Below are 24,411 nucleotides of genomic sequence, written 5' to 3'. Positions count from 1 at the left end.
CATATTTGTGGCCCGTGCAGCTTTTTATGCTTCGAACATTACCTAAATATGTCATTGCAGTCTCAAATATAGGTTATAACAAGATAATGTAAAAGACATGAGTATGAAAGATACAAACCTGCAGCCATGCAATCTCACACAAATGAGTCATCGGACGACCCCTGATGGAGGGACTTGGGCTTGTTCTTTGTGCCTGGATCTGATAAAGCTTGACATCGGAGGAGGTGGCGATTGCGTGCTACTTCTTGAGCTTGTGTTGGTTTTTCCTTGAAGAGTAAAGGGTGATGCAGCAAAGTAGAGCAAGTATTTCCCTCAGTTTTGAGAACCAAGGTATCAATCCAGTAGGAGACAACACACAAGTCACCAAATACCTGCAGAAACAAACACCAAACTTGCACCCAACACGATAAGGGGTTGTCAATCCCTTTAAAGTTACTCGCAAAAGTGAGATAAGATAGAGATAGATAAACGGTAAAGTAAATATTTTTGGTATTTTTGTCTTATAGATTGGAAAGTAAAAGATTGCAAAATAGTAGATCGGAAACTCGTAGATTGGAAAGTAGAAGATTGTATGATGGAAAATAGATCCGGGGGCCATAGGTTTCACTAGAGGCTTCTCTCAAGATAGAAAATAATACGGTCGGTGAACAAATTACTGTCGAGCAATTGATAGAAAAGCGCAAAGTTATGATGATATCTAAGGCAATGATCATGAATACAGGCATCACGTCCGTGTCAAGTAGACCGAAACGATTCTGCATCTACTACTATTACTCCACACACGAATCGACTCCTGCCTGCATCTAGAGTATTAAGTTCATGAAGAACAGAGAAACGCATTATGAAAGATGATATGATGTAGAGGAATTAACTCAAGCAATATGATGAAACCCCATCTTTTTATCCTTGATGGCAGCAATACAATACGTGCCCTGCTGCCCCTACTGTCACCGGGAAAGGACACCGCAAGATTGAACCCAAAGCTAAGCACTTCTCCCAATGCTAGAAAAACCAATCTAGTTGGTCAAACCAAATTGATAGTTCGAAGTGACTTGCAAAGATATCAAATCATGCATAAAAGAATTCAGAGAAGATTCAAATAATATTCATAGATAAGTTGATCATAAATCCACAATTCATCAGATCTCGGCAAACACACCGAAAAAAGTATTACATTGAATAGATCTCCAAGAACATCGAGGAGAACATGGTATTGAGAATCAAAGAGAGAGAAGGAGCCATCTAACTACTAGCTATGGACCCATAGATCTGAGGTAAACTACTCACGCTTCATCGGAAGGGCAATGTTCTTGATGTAGAAGCCATCCATGATCGAATCCCCCTCCGCCAGGACGCCGAAAAAGGCCCCTAGATGGGATCTCACGGGTATAGAAGGTTGCGGCGGTGGAAAAGTCTTTTTCTGGATGCCTCTGGTGGTTTAGGCATATAAGAGTATATATAGGCGAAAGAATTAGGTCAGGAGACGCACGAGGGGCCCACAAGGGTGGGGAGCGTGCTCTACCCCCTAGGCGCGCCATCCGTCCTTTTGGCCGCCTCGTGGCTCCTCCGACTTTATCTCCAAGTCTTCTGGTTTTCTTTTGGTCCAAGAAAGATCATCGCAAAAGTTTTACTCCGTTTGGACTCCGTTTGGTATTCCTTTTCTGCGAAATTCAAAAACAAGGAAAAAACAAGAACTGGCACTGGGCTCTAGGTTAATAGGTTAGTCACAAAAATAATATAAAATAGCATATTAATGCATATAAAGCATCCAGAACAGATAATATAATAGCATGGAACAATCAAAAATTATAGATACGTTGGAGACGTATCAAGCATCCCCAAGCTTAATTCCTACTCGTCCTCGAGTAGGTAAATGATAAAAACAGAATTTTTGATGTGGAATGCTACCTAACATATTTATCCATGTAATTTCTTTATTTTGGCATGAATGTTCAGATCCATATGATTCAAAACAAAAGTTTAATATTGACATAAAAACAATAATACTTCAAGCATACTAACAAGATAATTATGTCTTCTCAAAATAACATGGCCAAAGAAAGCTTATCCCTACAAAATCATATAGTCTGTCTATGCTCCATTTTCATCACACAAAATACAAATCATGCACAACCCCGATGACAAGCCCAGCAATTGTTTCATACTTTTAACGTTCTCAAACCTTTTCAACTTTCACGCAATACATGAGCGTGCGCCATGGACATAGCACTATAGGTCGAATAGAAGGTGGTTCTGGAGAAGACAAAAAGAGGGTGATAGTCTCATATCAACTAGGCGTATCAACGGTCTATGGAGATGCCCATCAATAGATATCGTGAGAGAGTAGGGATTTCCATGCAACGGATGCACTAGAGCTATAAGTTTATGAAAGCTCAAAAAAGAAAACTAAGTGGGTGTGCATCCAACTTGCTTGCTCATGAAGACCTAGGGAAATTTGAGGAAGCCCATCGTTGGAATATATAAGCCAAGCTCTATAATGAAAAATTCCCACTAGTATATGAAAGTGACAACATAGGAGAGTCGCTATCATGAAGATCATGGTGCTACTTTGAAGCACAAGTATGGAAAAAGGATAGTAACATTGCCCCTTCTCTCTTTTTCTCTCATTTTTCTTTTTTTCTTTCTTCTTTTTTTCTTTTTTTTCTTTCTTTCTTCTCCTTTTTGTTTTATTTCTCTTTTTTTCTTTCTTTTATCTTTTTTTCCTCACATAGGACAATGCTCTAATAATGAAAATCATCATACTTCTATTTACTTACAACTCAAAAATTACAACTCGATACTAGAACAAAATATGACTCTATATGAATGCCTCCCGCGGTGTACCGGGATGTGAAATGATGAAATGTGGCTTTGCCACAAAAATGATGTCAAATGCATGATCATGCAAAGCAATATGACAATGATGATGCGTGTCATAACAAACGGAACGGTGGAAAGTTGCATTGCAATATATCTCGGAGTGTCTATGGAAATGCCATAATAGGTAGGTATGGTGGCTGTTATGAGGAAGGTATATGGTATCGGCGAAAATTGCGCGACACTAGAGAGGCTAGCAAACGTAGAAGGGTGAGAGTGCGTATAATCCATGGACTCAACGTTAGTCATAAATAAATCACATACTTATTGCAAATTAGTCACCAAAACAAAGTACTACGCGCATGCTCCTAGGGGGATAGATTGGTAGGAAAAGACCATCGCTCGTCCCCGACCGCCACTCGTAAGGAAAACAATCAAAAAATATCTCATGCTCCAACTTCGTTACATAACGGTTCACCATACGTGCATGCTACGGGACTCACAAACCTTAACACAAGTATTTCTCAAATTAACAACTACTCACTAGCATGACTCTAATATCACCATCTTCAAACAATTATAAGGAATCAAACTTCTCATAGTATTCAATGCACTTTATATGAAAGTTTTTATTATATCCCTCTTGGATGCCTATCATATTAGGACTAAATTTATAACCAAATCAAATTACCATGTTGTTTTAAGGACTCTCAAAATAATATAAGTGAAGCATGAGAGTTCATCAATTTCTATAAAATAAAGCCACCGCCGTGCTCTAAAAAGATGTAAGTGAAACACTAGAGCAAAATTGCCTAGCTCAAAAGATATAAGTGAGGCACGGAGAGTATTCTAATAAATTACGATTCATGCATGTCTATCTCAAAAGGTGTGTACAGCAAAGATGATTGTGGCAAACTAAAAAGTAAGGACTCAAATCATACAAGACGCTCCAAGCAAAACACATATCATGTGGTGAATAAAACTATGGCCTCAAGTAAAGTTACCGATAGACGAAGACGAAATAGGGGATGCCTTCCGGGGCATCCCCATGCTTAGGCTCTTGATTTTCCTAGAATATTACCTTGGGGTGCCTTGGGCATCCCCATGCTTAGGCTCTTGCCACTCCTTATTCCATAGACCATCAAATCCTTACCCAAAACTTGAAAACTTCACAACACAAAACTCAACAGAAAATCTCATAAGCTCCGTTACTATAAGAAAATAAATCACCACTTTTGGTACTGTTGAGAACTCATTCTTTATTTATATTGGAGCAGTATCTAATGTATTCCAACTTTTTTTTTGATAGAAAGACTGTAAGGGAACCCCTAAAGTATAATTGGTGCAACAAACCCAAATTGCAAGTACCATGCCTTGAACTTGGGTGGGTGGGAAGGCATCAGCCCCTTCCCACCACTACACTACAAGAATCAGGCACTTTGCCATCTGCCATGGCTGACGGCAAATGCCTTTGCCATCAGCCAGCAGATGGCAACAGGTCCAGTTGAATAAGCTACGGCAAAGAGCACTTTGCTGTCTGCTGGCGGACGGCAAAGATAAAATCATCTTTGTCATCCGCCAGCGGATGGCAAAGATGCCCTCCCCTTTGCCGTCTGCCAAACGCAACATTTGTCGTCTGCCTCGTAAAATCACGGCCGGCAAAGAACTTAGTAAATATTTAAAAAAACGTTTGGCGAGCAGCCTGTCCGGCGTCCTGCGTTCGGCGTGTCCAGCGTCCGGCGAGGAGTACTCCAACAATACAAGCCAACGAGGAACGAACGGACGACGATAAACACTACAATACCATCAACACTTGTCCGAAGAATCGACGAATGAATTTCACAATATAGTACCCACAAGCACTACAGTATACACGAACATATTACAAGAGATTTGATTTAACGAGGAGCTCCATCCGCCCGCGGCTGTGCCGGAGCTCACCACGCTCATTCGGGCGCTGGATCCGGTCGTGACCCTGCCCTTCGATGAGGGCCAGCACCCAGCACCCTTCGTTGCGGGAAGAGCTGCCACAGGCCGCCACTGCTCGAGGGGGCGGTGGGGGAAAACGGGGACGGGGAAGGGCTGCGTCGGGGGCGAAGACAGAAGGGGCCGACGCCGGCGGGCGAGGTGGTGGCTGGAAGGAGGCGACGGGGGCCGGGGCCGGCGGTGGCAAACGGGGCCGGGCACGGCGGCGTCGGGGGTGAAGAGAGAAGGGGCCTGCGCAGGCGAGCGAGGTGGTGGCCGGAAGGGGGCGACGAGGGCCGGGGACGGCGGCCGGCTGGGGCGACGGGAGACGGGGAGCGGGGGGCGGTGTTCTGGGTCTAGAGCAGAGGCGTACGAGAGAGAAGGGAGACGGATGGTGGTGGGGTGGCTCTCAGGAGAATAAGAAAGAGAGAGTGGGTGGTGGGGGCGTGGGATGGGCCGCATCAGTTTTGCGTTGTGGAGATGCATGTGTGGAGCAGATCATGCCATGTCATCGATCCGTGTAATCGATCTGCGTGGTGTGCTTTCTCTTTGCCGTCTGCCGGCGGACGGCAAAGAATTTTTGCCGTCCGCCAGCAGACGGCAAAGAAACTGGCCGTTAGGTCGTCCTCGTAAGCCCGCCACCAACCCTCTTTGTCGTCAGCTAGCAGACGGCAAACCCTTTTTGCCGTCCGCTAGCAGACGGCAAAGATATGGCTGACGGCAAATCCTACCTTTGTCGTCTGCTGCCTCTTTGCCGTCCGCTTTCTGGTGGCTGATGGCAAAGCCTTCCTTTGCCGTCCGCTAGCTGACGGCAAAGAGTCGGCAGACGGCAAATCTGCTGATTCCAGTAGTGCTAGGCTATGCCTTAGTCTGCATATTCCAACTTTTCCATGGTTTATACCCCCCGATATTACACATAGATTCATCAAAATAAGCAAACAACACATAGAAAATAGAATCTGTCAAAAACAGAACAGTCTGTAGCAATCTGGAAATCTCGAATACTTATGTAACTCCAAAAATTCTTAAAAATTAGGAAGAACTGAACAATTTAATTATTAATATTCTGCAAAAGAATCAACTTAAGACCACTCTTCTGTGAATTATGAAAATAATTTTCCTGGGCGCAAAATGTGGCACCCCGGCTCAGAGCGACCGGTTTACCATGCATTGCCAGCCCAGAGACCATGTCTTCTGGCAACACACAACATCTTGGTACAGAAAACAACCGCTTTATTGATGCTAGCGGATCATAGTTTATATTACAACAGGTGGCGAGGCCAAGCGGCACACACGGTGCAGCTGAATAATATGTACATTATTTAGTGAACATAAAGGGGCCTCGATCATATCAACTACGCGGCAGCGGAACAACGTCGTAGAGGAAACTCCATAGCACAGGGACACCGATATGGACACGATCTAGACTCGGACAGCACTCATTTCCAATGAGACTTTCCTGAAATCTGGCATGACACGACAGGTCAGTACATTGAATGTACTTGCAAGCTCACAACAAGCATAAACATAATGACAAACAATATCATGATAATTAACCAATTAATCATAGTGCAACAATATATCAACATGCTGTGATCATGCTTTTGAGATAAAAGTCCCTCGGACTGGCTTACCAACTGTGATCGCTCTTGGATCACAAACGTACCACCCTCGTGGTCTTAACTAGGGATATCTCGTGATCCTTCCGGCATCACAACCACGACCAATACTTAGTCTCAAACATCTCGATGGCCTTCCCGCCATCATCAACAGTGCAAAGTTCATGACTTAGTGTGCAAAGTTTATTATACGTTGACCCATGGTGTGACCTACTTCCGAGTGTGTCCGTAACCGTGGACTCGGCTATCGATAGATTATTACACTCTGCAGAGGTAGCGCACTATACCCACACCACGAAACCCATGGCTTCGCACTCCCATTCGGGTGGACCAACGGCATTCCGACGAAACCCCTCCATTGCCATGACACTCTCTCGGCCACTCCGACTCACTCCCCATCGGGCTACTCCTAGGTGGCCCCGTGTCTACCAAAGACACAACGACCATCGTCGTGGCCAAAACATAAACGATCCCACACGGGGACCCGGTACCATAATCTCAACAACGGGCACACAAGGTTATGTCTGCTTACCGGGCCAGGGTACCGCATGCCCACAACCTTCCCTCATTGGAGGCACCGACCAGAGGCATGACAACGGACCGAATGAAGGCATTCCCATAAAGGAAAATGTGGTTGCACTGGGAAAAACCCGATTCAGTGGCACCATGACTGGGTCAACGATATATTCAAATTGAGTTATTAGCAGGTTCAACTTAAAGTGAAAATAACCGGTGTCATAGTATGCCATGAAATGCAACACTAACATATGCATCATATATTAACGGAGATGACCGAGTCAACTATATCAACACTAAGCATAAACATCAACAACTCATGACACTTCTCTGGTTAGGATTAAACCTTACTTTAAACAGAATCTTTTCTACCAAATTTTATTATCTTTCCCATGCAAGAAAATAACTCCAAATAATTACTCATATCCATAGTCATATTATTTTTTTCATCATAAATAAATAAATCCTAGTTTCTTTACCAACTAAGTTAGCTTCAAACTTTCTGTAAATCAAGCATATTAACTAAAACAAGCAACTAACAGAATATAATAATGATTTATATGCATGGATTAAATCATTCATTCAAGTAAGAAAATCACAAATGTTGTAATGGCACCATGAAAATGTTGTTGTTGCTTGCCTTAGTGCAAATGATGTTCACAAGCCTCCTGGTGATCCTCAAGACAAGCCTCACCCTCTGAAAATAATTTTAAACACAAGAAGAAAATATCAAGAACCCTTCTGAAATTCTCCAGAAAATCTAAACAGCATAGAAAAATTTTATTTTTGGTGAGCTGCTAGATTTCTGTACAAAGAACACAATGCAAAAAGAATCAATTCATTTGGACTTATGGTTGAAGAGTTTTGGCTGTTTGAAGCTCTTTCGAAAATATATGAATTTGAATTTAAATAAAATAGACTGGGGGTGACGTCGAAGGCGTAAAGCCTCGGGGGGCCACCACTCGTATCGCTTCGCGCACGTACTGAGTGGCTAACTAGCGGAACCCCCTCTAGTCAGGTTAGGTGGAGGGGGAGACGGAAAGAGAGAGCGGCGCGGCTTCGCCAGTGCTCACGCCGGCGGCGAGGGCTCCTTCGCCAAAACGAGAGGGAGGGATCGAGAGAGGAGACGGAGGCGCACCTGCCCGTACCCGTAGAGTAGATAGGGGTGGTCGGACAGCGTCGGAATCGACCTCTCTAGCGGAGGCAGAGAGTGGAGATCGCCGGAGACGAAGACGACGGCGAACAGAGGCGACTCCAGGGGCTCCAACTGGGCGGAACGGCATCACCGAAGAGTGGTCGAGGCTCTGGAAGGGTTGCCCAGGCCAGGGAGGGGCTGGAGTTACCGCGACAACTCGAGGGGATCGCCGGCGAGCTTGAGCTAGGGGACGGCGGCCCGCGGCCTGCCTGGCCGGGCTACGGTTCTCTACGAGGTTGTGGAATGTGTGGGAGTGGAGGATGGTGCTCGAGGAGGCTGGGGAGGCTCCATTATAGGCGAGCATCGAGGGGGGTTCGGGCTCCGCCGGTGGACACCTGGACACGGCGCCCGGCGACGAGCGGCGTCAGTGAGAGGGGGAGAAGGCGACGCAGCTGACATGGGGACTATGGGCGAACGGGGACGAGCACATGGTCGAGGGGAAGGCGACGAGCACAGTACAGATCGCACTGTTGCGTTGGCCGGACTGCACCCATGCTCGTTGCGGCGAGCTCCGGCGTCGGTGAGTGCCAGGGGAGAGTTAAGGGGGTTTGGACGAAGATGGTGGTGAGGTTTGGCACGCTTCGGCAGTTGGGGAAGCGAGCACGTGTGAAACAGAGCGCTCGGTGGCACTCAGAGCGCGACGACAAGCAGGTTGGCATCATGTACACGCGTGGTCACCGCGTGAACTTTTCCCTCAGGCCGACCTACGTCCAAAGTTCATGTCTGGCTTGTTGTTTGTGGTAGTTTTGAAGATTAGCACACTTTTGTTTGGACCCAGACGCAGTAGAAAAGATTTCACAAGTCTAGTAAGTTTCTCATCAGTAACTTTGAGAGCTTACTGTGGTCAAACTACTGGGATTTGGGGGCTGGGCTTTGGAGGCTAGCAAGCATCTACTAAGGTGATGATGCACAAGAAAACTCAGCCACAATGGAGCAAGTAAATTGGTAGTTGCTGTAGAAACTACCATTTCTGTCCAGAACAGAAAATATTTTCTATAGCAAAAATATTCCAAAAAGTGATGAAATATTTTTGCTCAGGAAGGTGTCCTAGGGTTCAAAGAATAATTGGGATTTTTCTCAGATTTTTGTGGGCAAGAAAAATTGGGGTTGCTTTGGAGCACATTGAGCTAGCTAGGGTTTTAGAGAGGGAAATGAATATTTTTCATTAAAGAAAAATATTCCAATTATTATTTTGAGGTGGACCAGAGAGGGAATGATAGTTAGAGAGGGAAATGGGGCACTTAGGTGAAAGCCAAAGGGTACCCAAGTGGTTAAGTCCATATGAAAAGATTCAAAACTCCAAATTTCAAAACTAAATCCAATGAAAATCAAGCAAAAAGGAAAAGGGCAAAAACCAAGCTGTCACACAAAAGTTTCTGTTTCTCAACAAGATCAAATCAACTATCACCGTAAGCTATCCCAAAGGTCTTACTTGGCACAAACACTAATTTAACATAAAATCTAATCTAACCAGAGGCTATATGAATTATTTATTGCAAAACAGAACCTAAAAATCAAAAACAAAAATAAAATTGGGTTGCCTCCCAACAAGAGCTATTGTTTAACGCCCTTAGCTAGGCATAAAACACGAATAGATCTAAGTGTTATCATCTTCGGCATGCAATCCATAAGTGGCTCTCATAATAGATTCATAAGGCAATTCAATTTTCTTTCTTGGAAATTTTTCCTTCTTTCATATCAATAATTGCACCAATCATTCTAAGGAAAGCTCTACCAAGAATAATAGGACATGTAGGATTGCAATCTATATCAAGAACAATGAAATACGGGAACATAATTCCTATTTGCAACAATAAGAACATCATTTATCCTTCCCATAGGTTTCTTAATAGTGGAATCCACAAGATGCAAATTTAAAGAACAATCATCAAATTCACAGAAACCTAACACATCACATAAAGTTTTTGGAATTGTGGAAACACTAGCACCCAAATAACACAAAGCATGACATTCATAATGTTTAATCTTAATCTTAATAGTAGGTTCCCACTCATCATAAAGTTTTCTAGGAATAGAAACCTCCAATTCAAGCTTTTCTTCAAAAGATTGCATCAGAGCATCGACGATATGTTTAATAAAAGCTTTGTTTTGTTTATAAGCATGAGGAGAATTCAACACGGATTGCAACAAGGAAATACAATCTTTTAAATAAAAATTATCATAATTAAATTCCTTGAAATCCGAAAGAGTGGGTTCATTGCTACTTAAAGTTTTGACCTCTCCAATCCCACTTTTATCAATTTTTGCATCAAGATCTAAAAACTCTGAATCCTTGGGATGCCTTCTAACTAAAGTTGACTCATCTCCAGTCCCATCTTTATCAAGATATACATTGGAGAACAAAAATAATAGGAGTCACATCAATCACTTTTAGATCTTCATCATTATTTTCACGGAAACTAGAAGAACACGTTTGTACAAACCAATCTTTTTTAGCACGCATCTTAGCGGTTCTTTATTTGCACTCATCAATGGAAATTATCATAGCCTTGAGAGACTCATTGATATCATGCTTTGGTGGAATAGATCTAAGTTTAAAAGAATCAGCATCAAGAGAAATTATATCCACGTTCCTAGCCAAATCATCAATCTTAAGCAACTTTTCTTCAATCAAAGCATTGAAATTCTTTTTCAAACTCATAAATTCTTTAACACTATTCTCAAATTCATAGGGCATCATAACTTCCATAAGAATTGTTGTAGGAATTTCCATAATTATTAGAGGAATTACTAGGAAACGGCCTAGGATTAAAATTGCCTCTATACGCGTTATTACCAAAATTGTTTCTACCAATAAAATTCACATCCATAGATTCATTATTATTTTCAATCAAAGTGGATAAAGGCATATCGTTGGGATCCAAAGAAACACTCTTGCTAGCAAACAATTTCATAAATTCATCCATCTTTCCTCTCAAAACATTAATCTCCTCAATTGCATGCACCTTTTTACTAGTGGAAATTTTTTCGGTATGCCATTGAGAATAAGTAACCATAATATTATCTAGAAGTTTAGTAGCTTCTCCTAGAGTAAATTCCATAACAGTGCCTCCCGCGGCCAAATCAAAAATATTTCTGGAAGCAAAATTCAATCCGGCATAAATTTTTTATATAATCATCCACAAATTCAAACCATGAGTAGGGCAATTTCGTATCATCAATTTCATTCTCTCCCACGATTTTGCAACATGCTCATGATCAAGTTGTTTAAAATTCATAATGTCATTCCTAAGGGAGATGATCTTAAAGGGAGAAAAATACTTGGAAATAAAAGCATCTTTGCACTTATTCCATGAATCAATACTATTTTTAGGCAAAGATGAAAACCAAGTTTTAGCACGGTCTCGTAGTGAGAACGAAAATAGCTTCAATTTAACAATATCATTATCCACATCTTTCTTCTTTTGCATATCACATAAATCAACGAAATTGTTTAGATGGGATGCGCCATCCTCACTAGGAACGCGAGAAAATTGATCTTTCATAACAAGATTCAGCAAAGCGGCATTAATTTCACAAGATTCCGCATTAGTAGCGGGATCCATTAGAGTACTAATAAAATCATTATTATTGGTGTTGGAAAAGACACACAATTTGGTATTCTCTTGAGTCATCGTGACAAAGAAAGCAATCCAACACGCAAGCACACCAACAACAAACGAAGAAGAGGAACGGAAGAGGGGCGAAGAAAAGGCAAACTTTTCAAAAATCGTTTTAGAAGTGGGGGAGAGGAAAACAAGAGGCGAATGGAGAATAATGTAATGCAAGAGATGAGAGTTTAGGATGGGTACTTGGTATGTCGTGACTTGGTGTAGATCTCCCCGGCAACGACGCCAGAAATTCTTCCTTCTACTTCTTGAGCTTGCGTTGGTTTTCCATTGAAGAGGAAAGGGTGGTGCAGCAAAGTAGAGCAAGTATTTCCCTCAGTTTTGAGAACTAAGGTATCAATCCAGTAGGAGACAACATGCAAGTAACCGAATACCGGCCCAAACAAATGCCAAACTTGCACCCAATGCGATAAGGGGTTGTCAATCCCTTCACGGTTACTCGCAAAAGTGAGATCTAATAGAGATAGATAAACGGTAAACTAAATATTTTTGGTATTTTTGTTTTATAGATTGGAAAGTAAAAGATTGCAAAATAGTAGATCGGAAACTCATAGATTGGAATGTAGAAGATTGTATGATGGAAAATAGACCCGGGGGCCATAGGTTTCACTAGAGGCTTCTGTCAAGATAGAAAGTAATACTGTGGGTGAACAAATTACTGCCGAGCAATTGGTAGAAAAGCGCAAAGTTATGACGATATCTAAGGCAATGATCATGAATATAGGCATCACGTCCGTGTCAACTAGACCGAAATGATTCTGCATCTACTACTATTACTCCACACATCGACCAACTCCTGCCTGCATCTAGAGTATTAAGTTCATGAAGAACAGAGTAACGCATTAAGAAAGATGACATGATGTAGAGGAATTAACTCAAGCAATATTATGAAAACGCCATCTTTTTATCCTCGATGGCATCAATACAATACGTGCCTTGCTGCCCCTACTGTCACTGGGAAAGGACACCGCAAGATTGAACCCAAAGCTAAGCACTTCTCCAATTGCAAGAAAAACCAATCTAGTTGGCCAAACCAAATCGATAGTTTGAAGAGACTTGCAAAGATATCAAATCATGCATAAAAGAATTCAGAGAAGATTCAAATAATATTCATAGATAAGCTGATCATAAATCCACAATTCATCGGATCTTGGCAAACACACCGCAAAAAAGTATTACATCGAATAGATCTCCAAGAACATCGAGGAGAACATGGTATTGAGAATCAAAGAGAGAGAAGAAGCCATCTAGCTACTTGGTATGGACCCGTAGGTCTGAGGTAAACTTCTCACGCTTCATCGGAAGGGCAATGGTGTTGATGTAGAAGCCCTCCGTGATCGAATCCCCCTCCGGTAGGACGCCGAAAAAGGCCCCTAGATGAGATCCCACGGGTACAGAAGGTTGCAGCAGTGGAAAAGTCTTTTTGTGGATGCCTCTGGTGGTTTGGGCATATAAGAGTATATATAGGTGAAAGAATTAGGCCAGGAGACACACAAGGGGCCCACAAGGGTGGGAGCGCGCCCTACCCCCTGGGCGCGCCCTCCGTCCTTGTGGCGGCCTCGTGTCTCCGCCGACTTCATCTCCAATTCTCCTGGTTTCCTTTTGGTCCAAGAAAGATCATCGCGAAAGTTTTATTCCGTTTGGACTCCGTTTGGTATTCCTTTTCTACGAAACTCAAAAACAGGGAAAAAACAGGAACTGGTACTGGGCTCTAGGTTAATAGGTTAGTCCCAAAAATAATATAAAATAGCATATTAATGCATATAAAACATCCAAACATATAATATAATAGCGTGGAACAATCAAAAATTATAGATACGTTGGAGACTTATCATTGCGCCATTGCAAATGAGGTGGCGCTCACTCTTCTTCCCACCTTCTGCCCTCACCACCAACTCCTAACCGGGAGTCTGGTCCTACGGATCAGCCTTGTCAACGTACTTCTCCTGATACAAAGATATGCACATATCCATATTCTTCTTGGTTGAGTTGCCGCAATACCCCTCGCCCCTGTTTCCCCTATGGTTATGTGCCCAGGCTGTTGTCTCGCCTGCAAGAGAAAGAATCATGATTAATAAACATAGACGAACCTAGAGACAAAATTGACCTTTGAGTTGCACATACAATTTTTTGGTGGAGAGCTGCCAGGTTGAGGCTCACCTAGATGTGTGACAAACCCTTTATCCGTAGTCGGTCCTCCTTTTTTACAATGTGTCATGCTTTCCACGTAGGGTCGCGCCGCATGTCCGCCAACGCCGCGATTACGATCCATGGTTGCCGTACCTACTTATACATAATACACCATATGACGAATAAGAGGAGTAAGCGACTGCTGATGCAAGTAGTAGAAAGTAATGATGTTTCTTACCCAAAAGTACTCGTCCCGAACCATATTGATCTTGCAAGCAAAAATCTTGATCATCTTGTTACCGTCTTCATCTAGGTGGCGAGCTCTCATCACAGCCTGTACTGCTCAATGTTCTTCATGTTGGAGAGATGGTTCTTGTCAACTCTCTCAACCTTCAGGAATACCTCACCGAGGTGCCCATATAGACAGGTAAAGTAACCTACAATAGTGCATATAGCAGTTAAATAGTTACCAAAAATCGGATATGGACCAATGAGTGCCATAGGTGAAGGAAATATGCACTAGAGGCAATAATTAAGTTGTAATTTTTATATTTACTTATTCATGATAAAGTTTTATTATTCATGCTAGAATTGTATTGATCGGAAACTTAAATGCATGTGTGAATACATAAACAAATACCGTGTCCCTAGTGAGCCTCTACTAGACTAGCTCGTTGATCAAAGATGGTTAAGATTTCCTAACCATGGACATGTGTTGTCATTTGATAACGGGATCACATCATTGGGAGAATGATGTGGTGGACAAGACCCATCCATTAGCTTAGCATAATGATCATTCAGTTTATTGCTATTGCTTTCTTCATGTCAAATACATATTCCTTCAACTATGAGATTATGCAACTCCCGGATACCGGAGGAATGCCTTGTGTGCTATCAAACATCACAATGTAACTGGGTTATTATAAAGATGCTCTACAGGTATCTCCGAAGGTGTTTGTTGAGTTGGCATAGATCGAGATTGGGATTTGTCACTCCGAGTATCGGAGAGGTATCTCTGCGCCTTCTCGGTAATACACATCATAAGCTTGCAAGCAAACGACTAAGGAGTTAGTCACAAGGTGATGTATTATGGAACGAGTAAAGAGACTTGCTGGTAATGAGATTGAACTAGGTATAGAGATACCGACGATCGAATCTCGGGCAAGTAACATACCGATGGACAAAGGGAATTACGTATGTTGTCATAATGGTTCGACCGATAAAGATCTTCGTAGAATATGTAGGATCCAATATGGGCATCCTGGTTCCGCTATTGGTTATTGACCGGAGAGGTGTCTCGGTCATGTCGACATAGTTCTCAAACCCGTAGGGTCCGCACGCTTAACGTTCGATGATGATATAATATTGTATTAGTTGTGTGATTTGGTGACCGAACGTTGTTCGGAGTCCCGGACGAGATCACGAACATGACGAGGAGTCTCGAAACTGTGGAGAGGTAAAGATTGATATATAGGGCGATGGTATTCAGACGGCAGAAGTGTTCCGGAGGGTACCGGGTACATATTGAAGGAAATATGCCCTAGAGGCAATAATAAAGTTGTTATTTATATTTCCTTATATAATGATAAATGTTTATTATTCATGCTAGAATTGTATTAACCGGAGAGTTGATACATGTGTGAATACATAGACAAAACTTTGCGTCCCTAGTATGCCTCTACTAGACTAGCGCGTTAATCAAAGATGGTTAAGTTTCTTGACCATAGACATGTGTTGTCATTTGATGAACAGGATCACATCATTAGGAGAATGATGTGATGGAAAAGACCCATCCGTTAGCTTAGCATAATGATCGTTCAGTTTTATTGCTATTGCTTTCTCCATGACTTATACATATTCCTTTGACTATGAGATTATGCAACTCCCGAATATCGGAGGAACACCTTGTGTGCTATCAAACGTCACAATGTAACTGGGTGATTATAAAGATGCTCTACAGGTGTCTCTGAAGGTTTTTGTTGGGTTGGCATAGATCGAGACTAGGATTTGTCACTCCGAGTATCGGAGAGGTATCTCTGGGCCCTCTCGGTAATGCACATCATGATAATCCTTGCAAGCAATGTGACTAATGAGTTAGTTACGGGATGATGCATTACGAAACGAGTAAAGAGACTTGCCGGTAACGAGATTGAACTAGGTATGAAGATACCGACGATCGAATCTCGGGCAAGTAACATACCGATGACAAAGGGAATGACATATGTTGTCATGCAGTTTGACCGATAAAGATCTTCGTAGAATATGTCAGAACCAATATGAGCATCCAGGTTCTGCTAGTGGTTATTGACCAGAGATGTGTCTCGGTCATGTCTACATAGTTCTCGAACCCGTAGGGCCCGCACGCTTAACGTTCAATGACGATTTGTATTATGAGTTATGTGTTTTGGTGACCGAAGGTTGTTCGGAGTCCCGGATGAGATCACGGACATGACGAGGAGTCTCTAAATGGTCGAGAGGTAAAGATTGATATATTGGACGAAGGTATTCGGACACCGGAATGGTTTCGGGAAGTTTCGGATATTTATCGGGGTATCGAGGGGTTACCGGACCCCCCCCCCCCCCGGGAAGTAATGGGCCTTCATGGGCCATAGGGGAGAAAGAGAGGGGAGCCCGCAGGGTGCCCCCCAAGGGAGTCCGAATTGGACAAGGGATAGGGGGGGGCCCTCTCCCTCTCCCTCTCCTTCCCTCTTTCCCCTCCATGAGAAAGGAAAAAAAGGGGGGTCGAACCCTACTAGGAGTGGAGTCCTAGTAGAACTTCCCCCCTTGGCACGCCCCTTGGTGGCCGGCATCCTCCTCCCCTCCTTTATATATCACTACAAGAGATCAGGCCTACTGTGACGTGCCAAAATATGTCATCAAATAGCTAATAACGTCACAAATTACCATTGAGTGACGTTTTATGGGCGTCACAAGCATCGTCACGGAATCCCCGTCACAGATTACTCCTAGTGACGTCGTGCGCAAAAAAATGTCACTGGAATTGGGACCATCAGTGACGTTTTCTAGAACGTCAACAACATGCTATTTCCGTGACAGTCAATTAATGTCACATGTTAGGAGCAAATATGCCATATTGTACTATATTCAATGACGGAGCAACGCCACTGACTTCATGCCATGTCAACACCAAGCAGATTATACCACTACTAGCGTCGCTACTTTCATTATTGATGAAAATGACATCATCAAAATATATTTCTTTTATTTCAAATAATTTACAACAAATTATCAAATCTACTATATTGCAAATAAGATAAGAGTGAAGTCACATTATCATTGAAATGAAAGACAAATCATATTATACATTCAATCGTCTCAGCCAAATCATCCACCAAGTAGAAGTGATAATAAAAATAACACTGACTCAAGTTTGACACGACAATAGACAAGATAAAAGTAATATTTTCATAACTGAAAGATCACATGTGTTGTCCTAATTATTGCAATGTATGATTCAGCAACTATCTTTCTATCACAAAAGGATGGCCTTCATGCACCATCAAGTTTGGGCTAACTTGCTTGCTGAGTTGCTTGAGCACTTCAGAGAATACCAATCAGGTTATCCGTCTCATGTTGCTTCTTTTCCCAAGCTTCATTCTTCTCTTGTTGGCTCTTCTTCACAACTTCCAATTCTTCTTGATGCTTTCCTCTACATCTCTTCAAATGCTATGTCTTGTGCTTCAAGTCTCACGGGTAACTCGTCCTTGTGCCTATAAATTGATGAAACACAACAGTGTGTTTCATCTTAATGATATAAAAACATACAAGATAACAAGGTCTAAGAGTACGAGTAAGAAGCTTACAAGCGGTCAAATTATGAATATGAGTTCATTATTAAATGTGAGGCAAGCAAGAATAACATATAACGGTTCAACAACATGTACTCCCTCTACTAAATATAAGTCTTTTTAGAGACTCCAATACGGACTACATACAGAGCAAAATGAGTGAATCTACACCCTAAAATATGTTTATATACATATATATATGTAGTTCGTATTAAAATTTCTATAAAGACTTATATATAGAAACGAAGGGAGTATAACCAAGTGCTAGATTTTAGCAACCCAAGTTACATGAAGCAACTATGCTAGCACAACAATTTTTTTAGTTCAAACTCTACCAGCCTACATCATTCTGCTAAAAACACATATTGATATCTGGATTAAAAAAGCTAAAATGTTATTCCCATGCCTTCGTGTTGCAGCAGCAACAAACCATATTTGTCATTACAACATTTTTTATGTTAGTTTGGACGATTGGATATGGATCAACCCATACATGAACAACATAGCACTCCTTAGTGCAAGTTTCAATAGAAGACCTGAAGATGAAGTCTTATTCACACACATTTGTTTTTTTCAATATCATGAGTGCACTGTGCACACAAAAGGAGGCAAACAGAACAAAAAAAACACAAAGAGAAACAAGGCAAGTACCTAGCATTTGCATCTTTTGCCTCTCTATCCTTCTATTCAATTCTTTCTTCTAGAACTCGGATTTCTACTGATGAAGAAGAGCTCCGAGACCTTCAGGTGCCTGCTGGGTCAAACACGTTAGGTAAAACAAGGCAGCGAGTCAACATTCACTTATGCAATGTCGACAGTAGTTCAAATAGGAATGTAGCGAACAGAAAAATCATTATCTAGATTACTTAGTACGAGAGTAAAAGAGTGGAGGAACAGAAACTATGAATCAATATTTAGTTAGTTATTTGTTATACTTATAGTGCACAGTGACATACGCATGATACGAGCAATGCAGAATTAAAGCCACTTAATCACAATTAAGTACATATTATTGAAGATGTATGTTCACACGATATATTACCATTGCTTTCGACATAGGAAGAGCGGCCTCCTCTTCATCTCCTTTCCTTCCTCCCCTTTCTTTCAAATACGCCTCACCCTTTATTTTCCGTTCCGCAAGATATGCCCTGCTTGCCCTCTCAGTCTCCAGAACTGGTGGCATGATTTTAGTAACTGAAGCTGGACAAGATGACAGGGAGTGAACTGAATGAATTGCCAAAAGACCTAGATTGTGTAAAATAATGTTAAACATGCGACACTGCTAACAAGCAGTTCATGTCAGATTACATAATAAGAAAATGAAGATTTCATGCGTTGTGATGTAACAAGTGAAGCAAGCAACATGCAGGATGTAACCGCGTCACTGTCAAGGAGAAGCAGCCAACAAGCCTAGAAAAACAAGACCAGGAAGTTCAGAACAAAAAACAACAAAAATAATAACATTACTGTAGGTGCTGGCATAGTTCAGAAAACCAGAAAGTTTACTATACTCTTTCAAAACTAAGCCTCAATGGACGGTGCTCTATGTTTCTAAACTAGGAGCAGCTTATTCAAGGAGTGGACACTCCACTTACAGCTAGACCTTTATGTAGCAAGTTAACAATCAGCTTGATTTTACTAGTTTAGTATGTCAGGATACAGTCACAGACTGAAGTTTAAGATTATGCATCTAAAGGAAAATTGAATGTTGGTCAAAGCTTATTTTTCGAAACATGCAATGCATCTCCCAATTTCCATGAATTTAACTACCATTGAATCATTTTTTCACCAAGATACCATGATTCCTCAAGGAAAAAATAAAGGAAAAGTCGTACCAGCTTGAAGTGTCGACATATGAGGAACAGAACAATCCAAAAGGAACAAATAAATTTACAGTAACCATAGGCAGCCATGCAAATATTGTCTACAGAAAGGTATGTCACTAGTGACTAATTCCTGCGTCTCTGCACTGGAAATCATGCAAGTGTAATCGATGATAATGGATCATAAGACCCAATGAAATGTACATCGACCATCCTAACATGCCATGGTGTCTGGCAAAAATTCAAATCTTCACAGTACCTGTGCCTACTCAAATATACAAACACCAAAATTCTAATCTGGGAAAGCCCATGAACATCATCTTCACACTAACATATAATTTTCTGTATGCAAGAGTATCCATACAAGCACATACCAAACAAACAGCATCTGTAATACGGCATCCGAACTGCCATCATGATTACATATATTTAATTTATATATACAATGTAAATAGTTAATAAAGCTGTGAAAGATATGAGAACCATTAAAAATCTTACTCTGATATTCTCACCATCAGTTTTCATTCTGTAAGTGTGAAGCAGGATATAGTGGAACCTGATAAAAATGCAAAAAAGATGACATTGTCAAACCACTGATTACAAAAGGTAACAAGGGCAAAGAATGTGAGTACAAAAAGAACTCTTGTTAAGCAAAATTTCAAAATCATTAATCTTAATTACACAACTGATAATTCACTGATTTACTGCAATAGAATTTAGGCACGTCATTCTCCTTAGACACAGTTGATCAGGGGCTCTATCATACCCCTTTGTATCAGGACTGGGCAATAGCCCATCGGTTATTGGGAGCACTAGCGACTCCTTGGAGCCTAGTTCAAATCCCTATGGGGCGAAATTAAAGCATGTTGATTTGTTTTGTAGGATGAACTAGACATGCCGTAAAGAGATCTCTCAACTAAGGTCGTGCATCTGATAGTTAACTGAATTTTGCGTAATGCCTAACTGATTGCAGTAGCATATATTCAAATTCAGGCCTTTTTTTACCATAGCAGTTGCAGCGAACGCAAAACCAGGTTCACTACTGTAGTTTTGCACAAACCTATCAATAGGATATCAACTAAAGTTATCTAGTAGGAGGCTCAGACTTTTTACCATAGCAGGCTGTGGAAAATCCTAATTACAGAGAAGGGCGGGAAGATGAGTAGTATGCATGAACCCTAACCATTGAACATCAAGGGGTGGCGGGATGAGGAAATCACAGAGACACGTCGCCGATCGCAGGGGAGAAGAGAGTCGGGTGCTCGCAGGGCGGGTTGATGCGGCAGATCTATGTTCGGCGGTGCTGCGGTGGGGCGGCCTGCTCCAATCTTCCGTAGCCGGTCGCTGCAATTGGGGGGAGAAGAGGGCCGGCTTCTCGCGGGGTAGGATGTTGGCGTGGATAGGAGCTCAGCCGGTGGGGCGGCCTCCCCCGATCCACCGTCGCGATCGCTGTAATCGGGGCTGCAGTCGTGGGGAGAAGAGAACCCGTTAAATCGGGGGAGAAGAAAATGCGGGGTAGGCGGTGGCTCTTCGCAGGTGAAATAGAAGGGAGGAAAATTGGCTGGGTCCTTGACGGGTGGGGACACAGGGTGGATGCGGAAAAATTTAGAGAAGTGGGGGGGGGAAATGATATTTGGGTGGAGGGAGAGAGTTTTTTCGTTGGGGAGATGGTTTATTTTCATAATTTAATTTCCACTTTAATTCGAAATAAATAGCAAATGATTATTACAAAATGTAAATCTTACATACACACTATGATGTGGTATTTTTCATGTAGTTTTTTTGGAAAACTGTAAATAAATATGTGGAAGGTTGTACACCGGGGGTCTTAACTATGTGATTTGGTTCCTAAAAAAACTATGTGATTTGAAAAAAAATCAAATGAGTGAAGATTTGTTTTAACTCTTTTAATCTAGGATGTATAAAACCCTTTTATAGATGTATAAACTCCTCTTTGAACATGAGATCTTGTTGGCGGTGGCATGTGCAAATAGACATGAGGTCGTTCGATCACTCTACCCAACACACTAATCAATTGTCCTAAAATTGGACCTATTGTTCCTCTAATTATCCATGATACACATCTTTTTTCGCCGGCCACTACCTACCATTTTTATTTTTGAGATAAAACCAAGCAACTACAATGCCATATGCATCACTTCACGAATGCCCGTAATATCCTTTTTCTGCCACTGGCTATTTATATTTGATATTACAAAATAATTACATCACTCGATGCCTGTGAAGAAACAATGGCGGGTCCCACTGTCAACATTGACGTGTGGGTCCTACCATTCAATAAGTTGTGAAGCAGTTGTGGTGGGTCCCGTTGCTAGATGTTACATGACAAAAAATGAGCATCACACATTCTTAATATTCGACGACTCTAATAGGTCCGTCATCAAAATTACCAAATCGTCATAGAAATTGGCAGACAAGTGGCACTCAACCGTGGAGGCAATTTTGTGACATTAACCGTCACTGATTAATGGAGATCTGTGACTCCACCTATAAAACGTCACACATCAGGTATTTGTGTGACGTTGTCCACCCCCGTCACGAGGATTTTCGTCATAGTATCTCATTTTTCTTGTAGTGATGGGGGCAGGGGGCACCCCATAGCACAACAGTTATTCTCTTAGCCGCGTGCGGTGCCCCCCTCCACAGTTTACTCCTCCGGTCATAGCGTCGTAGTGCTTAGGCGAAGCCCTGCGCGGATCACATCACCATCACCATCACCACGACATCGTGCTGATGAAACTCTTCCTCGAACCTCTACTGGATCAAGAGTTTGAGGGACGTCATCAAGCTGAACGTGTGCTGAACTCGGAGGTGTCGTACGCTCGGTACTTGATCGGTTGGATCGTGAAGACGTTGGACTACATCAACCGCGTTAACTTAACGCTTCTGCTTTCGGTCTACGAGGGTATGTGGACACACTCTCCCCCTCTCGTTGCAATGCATCTCCTAGATAGATCTTGCATGAGCGTAGGAATTTTTTTTAAATTGCATGCTATGTTTCCCAACAGTGGTTTCCAAACCAGGTCTATGCCTAGATGATATGCAGGAGTAGAACACAAAGAGTTGTGGGCGATGATAGTCATACTGCTTACCACCAACGCCTTATTTTGATTCGGCGGTATTGTTGGATGAAGCGGCCTGGACCAACCTTACCTGACCACGTTCATGAGACCGGTTCCACCGACAGACATGCAACTTGTTTTGCATAAAGGTGGCTGGCGGGTGTCTATTTCCCCAACTTTAGTTGAATCGAATTTGACTGCGGCCGGTCCTTGTTGGAGGTTAAAACAGAAAACTTGATGAAACATCGTTGTGGTTTTGATGCGTAGGTAAGAACGGTTGTTACTAGAAGCCCGTAGCAGGCACTTAAAACTTGCAACAACAAAGTAGAGGACGTCTAACTTGTTTTTGCAGGGCATGTTGTGATGTGATATGGCCAAGACATGATGTGACATACGTTATTGTATGAGATGATCATGTTTTGTAAAGGTTATCGGCAACTGGTAGGAGCCTTATAGTTGTCGCTTTATTGTATGAGATGCTATCGCCATGTAATTGCTTTACTTTATCACTATGCGTTAGCGATAGTTATAGAAGCAATAGTTGGCTTGACGACAATGATGCTACGATGGAGATCAAGGTGTCAAGCCGGTGACGAAGGAGGTCATGACCGTGCTTTGGAGATGGAGATCAAAGGCACAAGATGATGATGGCCATATCATGGCACATATTTTGATTGCATGTGATGTTTATCTTTTATGCATCTTATTTTGTTTAGTACGGCAGTAGCATTATAAGATGATCCCTCACTAAATTTTAAGGTATACTAGCAAAATTGTCCGTGCATTGCAATGGGAGAAAATTTGGACGCGTACTGAAATTTAAGTCAATATGCACTCCAAAGTTCAATCAACTATATCATTCAAAACATATACATTTGAATTCAAATATTTCCAATTTATTTATTATAGCTAATATGCATGCGCATTGTAACAAATAATACAACACTTAAGCGCGATAATTATTTTTTGCCAAAGATCTCGAGGAGTGTTCGAGAAAGGATGCCAACGCCGCTTATAACCATATATTATGAGAACAATATTATTTAAGTTGTGCAAGAAAATTTTGGGATCAAACATGAGCCTCTTGCTAAAAATAGTTTTGTTTTAAATATGTTAGGTTATCGTTGATATTTTAATGTAAAACATATGTGATGCATGAATCACTTACTCATGGAATAAAACTTTCTATATACCATTAAGAAATTTCCTATATACATAAATGCCACCAAAAATTTCCCGGTTCTAAATATACCACTCACAATTTGGAGTAGGTGTATATTTTCCACTTCTGCCAATTGAACATCAAGTGGCGATGTTACACAGTTTTACCTTTGGAATACCTTGCGGTGATTTTGATAATGACCAAAAAAAGCCTTTTCCTGTTCGATATATCACATGTTTTCTGGGGAGCTTCCTTGTGTTGTGAAGTTTAGACCAAATATTTTACTGATGACCGGTACTGGTGTGAGATATTAATTTTGATATAATCATGTACGATATGTTTGCCTAGATTTAATAAAAATGAAGTTCAACACAAAAAACTATATACTTTTGACTAAACACTCATATATATTCTATCCTTCTGAGGGAGATGTAATCGTATTTTTATATACATGGCAAACATGTCCGTGAGTTGCAACGGGAGAGTCACACACTCATAGCTTAGTAAGCATGCCTCCCCTCCCTCCCAATCGCACACATGTCCGAAATAGGATTTTTTTTTGTGAGCCGCTATCTTTGCTTTTGATTCGATTCTGATTCTAACTCATCGTGTGGAAGACTCTCTCCACCACGGCCACACCTGACCTAAATTGTACAAGCAAGA

General features: G+C 41.8%; 1 long non-coding RNA gene across 1 annotated transcript; it reads right to left on the bottom strand.

The window, feature by feature from the left end:
• Window positions 1-17,402: 17,402 nt before the first annotated feature.
• Window positions 17,403-20,983, bottom strand: LOC109748843 (uncharacterized). The gene is made up of 5 exons (XR_002229440.4): window positions 20,687-20,983; window positions 20,002-20,059; window positions 18,723-18,874; window positions 18,332-18,431; window positions 17,403-17,602 (listed from the first exon to the last, which is right to left on the bottom strand). It is a non-coding gene; the product is annotated as an uncharacterized lncRNA (long non-coding RNA).
• Between the last annotated feature and the right edge of the window lie 3,428 nt (window positions 20,984-24,411).

Source organism: Aegilops tauschii, chromosome 3 (genome assembly GCF_002575655.3).
Source record: "Aegilops tauschii subsp. strangulata cultivar AL8/78 chromosome 3, Aet v6.0, whole genome shotgun sequence".
NCBI classification, from domain to species: Eukaryota; Viridiplantae; Streptophyta; class Magnoliopsida; order Poales; family Poaceae; genus Aegilops; species Aegilops tauschii.
This window is presented reverse-complemented; position numbering and strand designations above follow the sequence as displayed.